Source organism: Grampus griseus (genome assembly GCF_964374135.1).
Source record: "Grampus griseus genome assembly, chromosome: 8".
In the NCBI taxonomy this organism is placed as follows: Eukaryota; Metazoa; Chordata; class Mammalia; order Artiodactyla; family Delphinidae; genus Grampus; species Grampus griseus.
Genome location: NC_139002.1, coordinates 101,312,871 through 101,326,351, shown reverse-complemented (window position 1 = coordinate 101,326,351; position 13,481 = coordinate 101,312,871). Strand labels below are relative to the sequence as shown.

The 13,481-nt window shown below is 49.6% G+C and overlaps 1 protein-coding gene across 1 annotated transcript in view; it reads left to right on the top strand.

The window, feature by feature from the left end:
* Nucleotides 1-13,481, top strand: part of AHNAK (AHNAK nucleoprotein) — a 92,127-nt gene that overhangs the window by 38,947 nt on the left and 39,699 nt on the right. The window lies entirely within an intron of this gene.

Sequence of the window (13,481 nt, the reverse complement as noted above, 5' to 3'; positions counted from 1 at the left end):
TTCTTAGGCCAAAATGATCGAACCAAGCTCATCCCCCTTGCCATTCCCCAGAGCTGCTTCCTTTCTGCCAGTGGAAGCAGCTCTGTACCTCTCCCATCAGCCCTGGAGTGGAGATACCAGCTCCAACCCCCTCCTGCCCTCTCCAGAGCCAGCTTATCTGCGGGTCTCAGCGCAGAGCAGTGGGATCTCCTGCCCAGCGTGAAATCCACCTGCCCTCGCTTGGATTTCAGACGGGCCCTTGCCAGCTTCATCCACTCCCGCGTCAGCCAGCAGAGCCTGTGTCCTTGGGGGGCTTTGGAGCTCACGGGTGGCTCTTGCTTTCGGAAAGATAGGTAGCAAGGGAGGTGCTTGATCCCCTGTGGCTTTTTAAAATATTTTTTAAAAATTTTATTTATGTATTGAAGTATAGTTGATTTACAATGTTATATTAGCTTCAGGAGTACAGCAAAGTAATTCGGTTTTATATAAATAAATATATATATATATATATTCTTTTCCAGATTCTTTTCCCTTATAAGTTATTACAAAATATTGAACATAGTTCCCTGTGCTATACAGTAGGTCCTTGTTGGTTATCTATTTTATATATAGTAGTGTGTATCTGTTAATCCCATACTCCTAATTTATCCCTCCCCCAGCCCCCGTGGCTTTTTAAAAGCTGATTTTGTGAATTGGGCAAGAGTTTCCTCACCCATAAACTAGGGGTAGCATCCACAGGCCCAGAGTCTGTCTGTTCAGGTGTTTGGGTTGTCTGCTGTGCAAGGGTGTCGCATTTAAGGGTATAGCATTCATGTCACAGCCATTTGTTTGTTTATTGAGAGCATGAGGGTGGGCATGGAGTCCTAGGGAGGTGGGTGTGAGCCCCTGCACACACACTGAAAAGCTAGAGTGTGCACACGCCCACTGGCGCACGTGCCTACACGCAGCTGCCTTCCGTCCTAACCAGGTCTGGGCACCCCACAAGTGTGCTGCTTTCAACCACGGCCCAAATCCCAGTTCTCCGTTCTGAAGCTGATGAGTGTGGAGTGGGACGGAGTGTGCAGATGTGTGGTCCTGGCGTCTGGAGGGGGGATAAGTGGGTGACAGTGCGGTGCACTTGTGTACACAGCCAGGGGGATGCCCACTGGGACGCTGGAAAGATCTCCCAGGCAGAACTACCCAGATTGTCCAATAATATGGCAATTAAAAAAAAATTTTTTTAGCTTGAGGAAGGGGTGATGTACACTAGTGTGGCCCTCAGCGTCCATTCATTCAGCAAGTATTTTTAGAGCATCATGTGGTTAGATGCTGTCCCTGCCCCCCTGGTCTCAGAATCCTCCTCTGCTGACCTCCACAGACCGAATGATGTGATGGATGTGGGACACTGGAACACTGGAAATACACACGTGTAAGTGACGCTTCTACCAGGGATGATGAGGATGATGGTGATGTTTCCCTGGACTCTCAGGGTGAGATCTCATTGGCTGGGACAGTCAGGAGTAGTGGGTCAGATGGATCAGGAACATGGCAACGGGCCATTCAAATGTGAGAAACTTCCCAGCTGCCCTCCTCCCACATCAGGCCCAGGCTGGAGGCAGTGACCACAGGACAGGAGCCCTCCCTGCTGCAGTGACTGTTACCACCGGAAGGGGGAACATGGAGGAGGTGCCAGGGGGTGGAGACGCATATGGAGGGCCCATCCCAGCGAGCTTTCCTTCGCTTGTTCTGCCCACCCACTCTCAGTCCCCCCCTTCCTCCGTTCTTCCTGACGCCTTCTCACCGCCTACCTGATGGGGATGGTCCAAGTTATTCCCCAAAGTCCTGCAGGGCCCAGATTCAGGAGGTCTTAATACTCTGAGGTCCCAGTTCCTGCATTTGAGGGCGGGAGTGGTCTCAGGAGACCTGGAGGGGGCTGGGCTGGGCTCCTCTGTGTCCTTCCTTGGAGTTCCAGCACGGGGCCACAGCAGGGCGTGCAGCCTGACAGTGCACCTTGCTTTAAGCAGTGTGACTGACTGTGGGCGTGGCTAAGGGGACGTTTGGCAAATTCAATTCTTTTTTTTTTTTTTTTTACTTTTTTTGGCCACACCCCACGGCATGTGAGATCTTAGTTCCCCGACCAGGGATCGAACCTGAGCCCCCTGCACTGGGAGTGCAGTCTTAACCACTGGACCGCCAGGGAAGTCCCCAATTCAATTATGTTGAAATGCACCCCATGCTCACAAAAGGCAGTGTATGTTTTTCACCAGCTCAAACTCATTTCTGTACGTGTCAGGGTCCCTACAGGAAACGTTCGTGAAGACAACTCAGCCACGGAGAATTTAATGGCGGCTGTTCACGCAGTAGTGGGCCAGGACCAAGCAGCCAACAAGGGGTGGTGAGACCCCCAGGGACAGCGGGAGGCTGGTGCTACCCCTGGGCCTGAAGGGGCCTGGGAAGAGATGGTATTCCTGGAATCTAGCCACGAGGGGCCACAGCATCTGCCAGGACTGCCTGCCTGCCATGAGAAGCAGGAAGAAGCTTCCTGACCTTTCCTTCTGATGGTGCCTTGCGCTGGAGGGCAAGCGAGCCCAGGTCTTTTCTTTTAAAAAAAAAGTTTATTTATTTGGTTGCGCCGGGTCTTAGCTGCGGTAGGCGGGCTCCTTAGTTGTGGCATGTGAACTTAGTTGCGGCATGCATGTTGGCTCTAGTTCCCTGACCAGGGGTCGAACACGGGCCCCCTGCATTCTGAGTCTTACTCGCTGCACCACCGGGGAAGTCCCGAGCCCAGAACTTGCGGGTAGAGGGATCGGCCTTCCGCAGGCACAGAGCAGGGCAGAGAAGCACGGAGAAGGGGTCTCAGGGTGGATGGCGAGATAGAGAACGACCGGGACAATGCCCTCATCCTCATTTTTCTGTTTGGCAAGTGTGACTTTCTATGTATTGAGGTTTCTTAAAATAGCCATGGTTACGTGGGATGTAGCTAAGGTATGATCATAAAGTAATACGACAATTTTTGTTTTAAACAAACACACTTATACTCGGGAGGTGCTACACTTCTGTGAAAATTTTACTGTTAAGAATATTTTTGTCCCCTCTCTTTTGGAACTGCTCTCAACATCACTTGTGCATTTAAAAAAGGAACAATTTCCTTGGGGAAGCACAAATCTTCCTCTCTTGAGGCCTGCAAATGGCCAAAGGGCCTGGAAGATCCTCCAGGGTTCCCAGGACAAAACTCTGAAAAGACCACTAGCCTGGGAGTAAGTGGGATTCGCCATGACCTTGAACAAGTGAAGGCCCCTCTTTGAGCCTCGGTTTACTCATTTGTAACATGGATAAGGCAGGCATTCTCTAAGGCCCTTGCCAGTTCCAATAGTCTATGATCTTTTCAGAAGCAAGGCTGGTTAATTAGGTGGATGGGGCTGTTTGGGGTCAAAAACAAGGCATGATTATAATGTAGCGCAACTAATTTTCCCATGTGGCTGGTAAACCAACTCAAATGTTTTGAGCAACAGCACTGTTGAAATACTGCTATGTCTCTAGTGGCCCAAAGCCAAGGCACTGCACCCCCAGGACTTTGCACGTTGCTGGCACGTGCGTCTCATTTCTCAAGTCCCATCTTAGCTCTCTGGCATTGCGTGTTAGCTGTGACGTGAGAGATGCTGCTCAGCTTGTAACTGACGTTCCTGTTTTTTTGACAGTGTATTTATTTATTTTTGTGGTACGTGGGCCTCTCACTGCTGTGGCCTCTCCTGTTGCGGAGCACAGGCTCCGGACACGCAGGCTCAGCGGCCATGGCTCACGGGCCCAGCCGCTCCGCGGCATGTGGGATCTTCCCGGACCAGGGCACGAACCCGCGTCCCCTGCATCGGCAGGTGGACTCTCAACCACTGCGCCACCAGGGAAGCCCTACAGTGTATTTATTTTGAATTCAGACCCACAGAGAAGTTGCAAGAATGACACAGTGAATAACCATATAACTTTCACTTAGATTTCCCAGTTTTACCTTGTTGGTTTTAATCTCTCTCTCTCTCTCTCTCTCTCTTTCTCTCTCTCTCTCGATGTTATAATTATCATTATATCTGCTGAATCATTTGAAAGTGAATTGCAAACATCATGACCCTTTACTCCTAAATCCTTCAGCATGTATGGACATTCTCTTATATAACCACAAGATAAGAGCCAAATTCAGGAAACTTAATATTGTTATTATTATCTGACACATTGCCCATATTTAAATTTTACCAATTGCCCCAGTAACTACAATTTCCTTGTAGCAATGTCTTTTTTCCCATTTAGGCTTCAACCACCTGTGATCCCACGTGACCTTTAATTGTCATGGTCTCTTTAGCTTCTTCAGTTTGGAACAGTTCCTTTGCTTTTTGTTGTCATTTGTGACACTGAGATTTTTGAAGTGTACAGGGCCAGTTGTTTTGCAGCAACGTCCCTCGGTGTGGGTTTGTCTGAGGATATTTCCTCATGCTTGGGTTCAGGTTATGTGTTCTGGGGCAGCGATCCCACAGAAGTGGAGTGGGGTCACTGCTCAGGACCCTCATGACTTGGAGCCCTCGGTGAAGGAGGAGATCGCCAAGTTTCTCCATTGTAACAGCACCAAGTCTTTTCCCCCTTTGGAATTAACAAGTAAACCCAAGTTTTCAAGAAAGAAGTCCAAGTTTGGGCAAGTTTATTTTGCAAGCAAAATAGGGCTGAAAGGGCTGCTGGCCTGCATGCCTCGGCCTTGGCGTGCTTTCCGGCTGCTGTTTGGAAACTGGAGTTCTGGCTTTGGGCTTTGCACCACAGAGCAGCTCTCTGTCCGTCCTCATCAGGACAAAGAATTCAGTGCATGAATGCTTGCCACTGGTTGGGAATGCCAGAGCTGTTTACCGGCCTCTGAATCGCCCCGTGGAGTCAGGCATTTGCTAGAGCTTCCCAAGGCTGACTGATGCCAGCAGAGGTGCTGCCGTGAATGGGCCAGAGCAAATGTGTGTGGAACATTCTGCTGAGGCCAGTGGTTTCAATTCCCTTTAAAAATCTCTGTTATTTTCCACCACAAACTTGAGACCTGGCCTTAATGGAAAACCTCCCAGCAGCGGGGCTGAGGATCGGAAAGGGTTAAGAACGAAGAGCTTCTCTCGGGACAGGGACTGGTGGTCCACAAGGTGCCCATCTCTTGAGATCTCATGCTGAGTTCTCACTCGGCCCCTGGCCAGAAGGCTATAGAAAAGTGAGGTTCAGAGAAGTGAAGCAATCCGTCTCCACCCTTAGAGCTGGAAGAGGTGACTCTGTCTAGGTCAATCCAAGCTTACTAATTAAAAAAAAAGCATTTTGGGACTTCTCTGGTGGTCCAGTGGTTAGGACTCCATGCTTCTACTGCAGGGGTTCCATCCTTGGTTGGGGAACTAAGATCCCGCATGTCAGGGTGTGTCCAGAAAAAAAAGAATTTTTTTAAAATTTAAAAAAGCATTTTTCCCCCTTTCCCCTGATGCCATTGCTGTTTCCCTGAGGAACCCGGGAATTTTTTTCTGTGGAGGTTTTAGGAAATGGAAGCTGTCTTTCAAAATTTGTAAGGCCTTGACCTTTTGAGAACTGAAGCAGTTATTAAATACTTATGGGCAAAGCCCGTTTCCTCAAGGAGACTACAAGGGAATAAGTAAGGGAATAATAAGGGAATAATCATGATGATGATAATGATGATGGTAGCTATCAGTTCTGCCACTTCCTAGCTGTGTGATCTTGGGCAAGTTATTGAACCTCTCTGTGCCTCACTTCCCTTATCTATAAAATAGTGATGATACATTACCTCTCTCATAGCAGTTTTGTGAGGAGGATGTAAGTTAACACATACAGTATAATGTATTTGGCATATAGTAAGTACCGGAAGTGTTAGCCATTTCTATTGAATACTTACTTTGTGTTAGGCATTGTATATATATTGTACACACTTTATCTCTTTTGATTTCTATAACCCTATGAGGTGGGTATTACTTTCCTCAGACATAGAAACTGAGGCTCAGAGAGGTTAAGCAATTATGTTCAGGGTCACACAGCTAGTAAGTAGCAGAAACTGGAAACCCCGGCAACTTGGCTGGTTTCTGGTCCAGCCTAGAAAAGGCTCTTATTCATTTGCCCATTTGGGGGGTAGGGGTAGGCTCCAGGCCTCAAGTGAAGTGAACCCTTGGCCCAGGTTCAACCTTGTCAGCTGCTGCCAGCCCCTCCTCCCCAGTGTTACCCTGGGTTTTTTCCCCTCCTGAGTATTCACTTTTCCAGGATGATGATAAACAAGGGAGAAACGACAATCAAAGCATGTGCATTATAACTGCCTCACCCACTGTCCCTGACGGCTGTCCGGGAAGCCTGGAGGCCCCTTCCACCACCCCATCCAGTGGACTGGCTGCCCCCCAGCTTCGGAATGCAGGCCAGCTGAGGCCTCTGGGGATCCTCTCTTGGGGAGGACCTGGGAATGTGAGGGGGCTCCAGAGAGGAGTTTTGGGCAGGAGAGTTGGTCCCAACCGTGGACAGTCTCCCTCATCCCTTCGCCTGCAGGCCTCCTGGGCTCCAAAGCTGAGGCTAATTGGAGCCCAGCTGGAGCGAGAACTCGCTAACCATGAGCCCTGTGAGCGGAGCACTTGCTCTGTCCCACCCACCAGCGGCGCCCCGCCCAAGGGGAAGGAACTGAGGCCTCCACGAGTTTGGACCACTGGCTCTTTCCTCCGGAGATTATGGGGGCCCGAGGGAAGAAGGAAGTAAAAAGCAATCTATGGGGAAAACCAAAAAGCGAGCCCGGGACAGGGCAGAGGTGGATGCGGCGTGGCCGGTGCCGGGAGGGAGAAGGCAGCAGGGGAGGAGCAAAGCCCCAGGAAGGGGGACGATTTGGAACGAGCAGCTGGGAGCGTGTCAGGGGGTGCGGAGGGAAGGAAAGAAGAGAGGACCTCCAGGGAGCAGGGACTGCGCCGAAGGGCTTTGAGGGGACTTTAGCCCCGCTCCCTATCTAAGTCCCTCCTAGCGCCCCAAATGAATTTACCACCTAAATAAAACAGCATTCTTGCAACTTCAAGTTCTTCCGCTCCAACCAGAAACCAGGTGACACCCTTAAGCCCCCCATAATGTAATCATGGGGCCGCCATTTTCCAGGGAGTAAGAGAGCCTTCCGGAGACTCGCGGTCCCGGAGAAGTGAGAGGCAGCATGGGAGGGAGGGACGGGGTGGGGTGGGGGGGCGCACAGGACAGTCTCTAGGGAGCATCTGACGCCGCGCCCCGTTCGGCCGAACTGCCAATTGCCAGGCCGCATCCAGGTCCCCGTGACTCGTTGCCAGGCAAATTTCTATCCACCTCTGGGCTGCTGCGAGCCACCAGCCCAGCTTTGGCAGAGTGGGGTAGGGCGCGGGGCACAGCGGGGAGGAAAGAGGGGAAGGAAGACCGGGGGTGGGTGTGGGTGAGGGGCGTGGTGCGTCGGGAAGTTGCTGGAGGCCAGGTTCACAGCGCCCAGGGAGGGCGCGGCCGCGGGAGCTAGCCACCTTACCCCGGTGGGTCCCTAAGTCCTAAGCCTTGCAGGGACACGAGCTTTTCCCTTAGTCGATCGACAGCTTTGTCCTCTGAGAATCTGCTGTGCTGGAGGGTGCCGGGGCCCTGTATGTTAATTCTTTGGGATATTTACATTTAAAAAGAGGACTTTGGGGCCCTGAGATGTGGGTCCCTCCTGGTGGTTGTTTCAGGCCTTTGGGCAGGCCGGCCCTGGTATTTTGGGCCTGGAAAGCCTCTCAGCAAAGCCTCACAAACAGCATGGGTAGGTGCCCACCTTGCTTTCCCCTCTGGGGGCCTGACATGGCCCCTCGCCTGTAGCCCGGCATTCAGACTCTTGCCTTTTTGTTTTTGTTTCGTATGGCCACGCTGGGCGGCTTATGGGATCTTAGTTCCCCGACCAGGGATCTAACCCATGCCCCCTGCAGTGGAAGTCCAGAGTCTTTACCACTGGATCGCCAGGGAATTCCCGTCCCCTGCCTGTCTTAAGGTCCCCCACTCCAGGCCAGGTGAGGGAGGAGGCTTTTGACACCCCCTGGCTTTCCAGCCAGTGCCCTGTGGCCTGGGTTTGGGGTTTTACCTGGGGGTGTGGTCTCCACCAGGGCGCAGGGCCACCATCCTGGCCTCCATCCTCTGGCTCGGTGGCCGGGCCGTGGGGAGGGCTGGAATGTGAACAGGCGGGAGAGAATAATGCCAGGGCTTTTTCTGCTTGTAAGAGTGCAAGTTCGCTCACAACTTGAATTTCAAGTGGGCCCTTCAGGCAGATTAGGGATGTTAAGTGAGAGAGTGGAGGCATTCGGTGTGGATTGACTAAATTCCTAGAAAATAAATTCTAGGAATTTAGCTGCGGGAGGGAGAAGTGTCAGGTGGGCACTGTCGGTGCCACGCGTGGCTGGGGTTGGAGCTGCTGCTCCAGGAGGCCTGGAGGGGGAGAGGTGGTGTTTTTCTTTCCTTCTTCTATTTAAACACCCTGTGTTCCAAAAAGTACTTGTTTCTTGAATCTTATCTAAGAGACAAATGAATGCTTTTAGCTAAAGTTTAAAAAAATTATATTATTTGAAAAAACTGAGCTACAGTTCTCTTACGGAGGAGAACCAGTCCCTCCAAATAATGTAACTGCCCTTTGGTAACTGCCCTTTGTTTGAAGTAATTATTGTCCCTAAAAATGGGAAATTACACGTTACTGTTTATCAAAAGGAAATAAACACCTTGGGCTAACAGGATTCTTGCCACTGGATGGTGATTCCAGACCTTGCCAGCAACCCAGGGAAACAGCCTGCACTGCATGTTTTGCTCACACACACTTTCGGTGTTTTGCGATTTTTTAAAGGGGAAACGTCTGGAATCCGTGCGTCCCCCAAAGATTGCTTGCCCTGTTCTTGTTATGTAATCGTGGAGAACTGATAGGGCTTTTCTGGTGGCTGAAATAAGTACAGGAAAAAACACGGGGGGTGGGGCGTGTCTGCCGCTCCCTTTGCTCTGATGTGGATGGGCCCCTTCTCACTAAGTGAGTGAAGAGTTGGCCAGGGATGCTTTATAGAGACAGCATGTAGGTTCACAGAGGGAAGATAAGGTCTTGGAGGTGGCTCTGGGCGTGTCTCAGCCTTTCGGGCTCCACCCAAGGCCCCAGGGAGTCCTCGAGCACTCCCCTATTTTTTTTATACTTTTATGAATTTTATTCAATAACACCTGTATCGATTCACGTAATTACCACCACAATCAGGAAAACCTCCCCACGCCCTGAAACCCTTAGCTCTCCCTTTATAGTCACACCATCCCTCGATTCCCTGGCAACCACAAATCTGTTCTCCCTCAGTATAGTTTTGTCTTTTTGAGAATGTCATATTAAAGGAATCGCACAGATCATGTGGTCGGTAACCTAAGACTGGTTTATTTCATTCAGCATAATGAACTTGAACTTTATCCAAGTTGTGTATATTGATAATTCATTCCTTTTTATTGCTGAGTATTATTCCATTGTATGAATGTACCCTAGTTTGTTTATCCATTAAACTGTTGAAACACATTTGGGTTATTTCCAGTTTGGCACTCCCCTCTTTTTAACTCTGGTCCTTGTCCGCCCCTGCAGCCTCAAGCCGGCCTCTCCAGCCACACCCAGCTCTTTCATCTCCTGCTCTCTGGCCCCCTGGCTTTCAACAAGCTTCTCTTCCGCAATCCTTTGGGTTTCAGCTTAGGGAGCACTTCCTCCTGGAAGTCTTCTTCCCCTGACACACAAACAGCGCCCCCCGTCCTCCCCCCACAGTCTGTGCACCCGCGTTGCTCTGTACTTTCCTGTTCTCAGCACTGTTCACATTAGATCATCAGTAACTGGTTGCTTGTCTAGCTGCCTCCGCATCAGACTGTCAGCTCCGTGAGGGAGGGAGGCGGTCAGCTCATCCACCATCATATCGCCAGCGCAGTGCCAGGCAAATGGTGCACAGCTTGTGGCAGAAACTCCATCAGCCCTCCTGTCACTGTCTTATCACTTAATACCCTTCCCCTTAGCGACACGGACTCCTATTTTCCTTCTGTCCATTACCGCATATTTCCCTGATCTCCAATGCATTCTCTTAGACTTTGGGTGAAAACAATCCAACGAAAACAAACAAAATGAAATCCAAAAGCAAACCAAAGAAACAAACACCAGAAATGATTCCCTAACAAGTTATTACGCAAGTTGTGCAAATCAGCTGCTCTCCTTGAGCTGTTCATGGGCCTGACCTAACTTCAGTAAAGGATGGAAAGTCAGCAAACTTCAAAATCCACACTTTTCCAGCATGTGGGACTGCCTTGTTGGGGTGGAAAAGGAGGTAAAGCAAAAGCTTGGAGACTCAATCTTGTAATAACCTATAATGGAAAAGAATCTGAAAAAGAAATGTATATATATATATATTTATATATGTAATGGAATCACTTAGCTATACATCTGAAACTAACACAACATTATAAATCAACGATACTTCAATTAAAAAAAAAGGCTTGGAGACTGAAAAAGTGAAGAACTGATCTAAGAAATGTGGGGTGGCTGCTTCAGAGGGGGTGCTGAGTGGGGAAGAGACCTGTGGGGCTTTGGTGGGAGATGCAGGTAGGTCACGGGTGGGTTGGAGATGGCCCCCACCAGAATTACAGCAGAGATTTGATGGCCAAGAATTGCAGTTGATGAAGGGGGAGGGGAAGAAAGCTGGGGTGTGAAGGAGGAGGAGGGTCCCCAAATCTGGTCAGTTTGGTCCAGTACCGGTGACGGACACCTGAAATGTCAGTTAAGTCTGGAAAGTGTGACCTTTGATTATTCTGTTCCCAATTGATTATTTTGTTTGTATTACAAAATGCATCTTTCGGATGCGATTCTTTTTTTTTTTTTTAATATTTATTTAGGGACTTACCTGGTGGTCTGGTGGTAGAGAATCCGCCTTACAATGCAGGGGAGGCCAGTTTGATCCCTGGTCAGGGAACTAAGATACCACATGCCGCAGGACAACTAAGCCCGCGTGCCACAACTACTGAGCTTGCACACCTCAACTAGAGAGCCTGCGAGCTGCAAACTATAGGGCCCACGCACTCTGGAACCTGCGCGTCACAACTACAGAGCCCACATGCCCTGGAGCCTGTGGGCCACAACTAGAGAGAAGCCTGCGCGCTGCAACGAAGTGCCCGCGTGCCGCAACTAAGACCCGACACAGCCAAAACCAAAAATAAATAAATAATAAATAAATCTTTAAAAAATATATTTATTTATTTGGCTGCACCGGGTCTTAGTTGGGGCACGTGGGATCTTTGTTACAGCAAGTGGGATCTTTAGTTGTGGCATTCAGACTCTTTTAGTTGTGGCATGAGGGATCTAGTTCCCTGACCAGGGATCGAACCTGGGCCCCCTGCACTGGGAGCACAGAGTCTTAACCATTGGACCACCAGGGAAGTCCCTCGGGTGAGATTCTGATGCCCTGACCAGGCTTTGTTATTTATTATTTATTTATTTATTTATTTGGCTGCATTGCATCTTCCTTGCTGCGCGCGGGCTTTCTCTAGTTGTGTCGAGCGGGGTTTACGCTTTGTTGTGGCTTCTCTTGTTGCGGAGCACAGGCTCTAGGCGCGCGGGCTTCAGTTAGTTGTGGCACACAGGCTTAGTTTCTTTGTGGCATGTGGGATCTTCCTGGACCAGGGCTCGAACCTGTGTCGCCTGCATTGGCAGGAGGATTCTTAACCACTGAGCCACCAGAGAAGTCCCTAGGCTTTGTTTTATTAAGGGAGCAATACAAAAAAAAATCACCGTCATTTTTCTCCCCCATCCCTTCCTTCCTAGTGAGATTTGTGACCAGAAATCCCAGCCAGGGTGTGCAGAGTTGTGTTTTCCCCCTGAAGCAAGGTGGGGCTGACCCTCTCTCCATGGCAGCTCACTGCCACCCTCCACCCAGCTGTTCTTTCTGAGCTGGACAGACACAGGGACAGTGGCTCCGATGCCAGTGCAGACTGTTGCAGATTGAGACAAAGCCCTTGTGTATTTTGCTGGGAAGCACTTGGCTGTGAAATAGTGACATGTGAGCAGGGGAGCACATGTGGTGTCTGAGCACATGGCACTCACATCCACGCCTTTCAGGGCGTTTCCAAGTCTCTGTTGAGGACAGTGAGGCTGGGGTTTGCCAAATGTGTTTATCTTCTCAGGTTTGGGCAAAGTCCTTCTAGAAAGTAGATTTGAAAAAAGAAAAAAGAAAGAAAAAGAAAGATTTGGAGGCATTGAGATCAGAAATCTCCTGGGGAATTGTGTATTTTAAAGCAATGCCATGTGTTTAAGCAATGTACACCTCGAGTTGCCAAGAGAGAAACACCATTGCCAGCCCCATGCAGACTTGTGCAAATGGTAGCTGACCCAGGTGCCTTATGCTGGTTCCTTGTTCACAGAGCAGGCTCCTGAGCTGGGAAGGACTTGCCAGCCGAGAGCGAGAAGAAAGCATTATTATTTTAATAATTAAAATTTTTTTTTATTCAAGTATAGTTGATTTACAATGTGTTAATTTCTGCTGTACAGCAAAGTGATTCGGTTATACATATATATATATATATACACACACATTCTTTTAAAAAAAATAAATTTATTTATTTATTTATGGCTGCATTGGGTCTTCATTGCTGCATGCAGCCTTTCTCTAGTTGCGGCGAGCGGGGGCTACTCTTCGTTGCGGTGCACGGGCTTCTCATTGCGGTGGCTTCTCTTGTTGCAGAGCACAGGCTCTAGGCGCGCGGGCTTCAGTAGTTGTGGCACACGGGCTCAGTAGTTGTGGCTCGCAGACTCTAGAGCTCAGGCTCAGTAGTTGTGGCACACGGGCTTATTTGCTCTGTGGCATGTGGGATCTTCCCAGATCAGGGCTTGAACCCGTGTCCCCTGCATTGGCAGGCAGATTCTTAACCACTGTGCCACCAGGGAAGCCCCATATATGTACGTTCTTTTTCATATTCTTTTCCATTATGGTTTATCACAGGATATTGAATATAGTTCCCTGTGCTATACGGTAGGACCTTGTTGTTTATCCATTCTCTATTGAAAGGATTATTTACTATGTGAAGTGGTGGGTCAGGAATCTCCCCGTTGATTCTCTGAGTTCAAAGTGGAAAAGAAATGAAGTGGAGGTGATTCTTTAGCTTGAGGTCCAGTCCATCAACTGGGCAATGGTGGTTTTAAACCCACTTGGATGTTATAAGTCATCAGACCTCTGCAAAGCTGCTCACACCGCCCTGCGTTTCTCCCTGTCTTGCTCTCTGAGGTACAGCACGTGGGTCTGGGAAGAACAGGTTCAAACCTGACACTGATCTTTAACAGAGCCAGTCTTCCCTAGCAAACATGACTTTCCAGAATAATTAGATTACCTTTGCCTCCCAGCACCCGTGTGAACTGGCATCACATGACGCTGGCTGGCTCAGGGTCAGCTGGGGCATCCCTGGGGCCTCTGAGGGATGATCTGAAAGCCTCAGGAGAGGCTGCCCGAGCCTGAAATCTCTCCCTTACTGGCTTTTTA